Below are 246 nucleotides of genomic sequence, written 5' to 3'. Positions count from 1 at the left end.
CTTGTAAGAGGAACTCCTAACTGTGACTATAGCATTGAATATCTTTCTTGGTTTTTGTCATGTACTTTTGAGAACAATGGCTGCTCTCTCAAATGGAAAACATGCATGAGGTGGGTTGCCACTGATAAACTTTCACTATGTAGGCAACTGCATAAATATTGTGACAGTGTAATTACTTTACATCAAGATTGCTCTCTGCTGGCAGAGCCGATCTAGAATTACATGGTAACATATGCATTCAAAAGT

The sequence above is a fragment of the Sinocyclocheilus grahami genome, unplaced genomic scaffold, assembly GCF_001515645.1.
Source record: "Sinocyclocheilus grahami isolate Dianchi unplaced genomic scaffold, SAMN03320097.WGS_v1.1 scaffold7408.1, whole genome shotgun sequence".
Taxonomy (NCBI): Eukaryota; Metazoa; Chordata; class Actinopteri; order Cypriniformes; family Cyprinidae; genus Sinocyclocheilus; species Sinocyclocheilus grahami.
The sequence above is the reverse complement of the archived record's forward strand: the minus strand, read 5'-3'. Positions refer to the sequence as shown.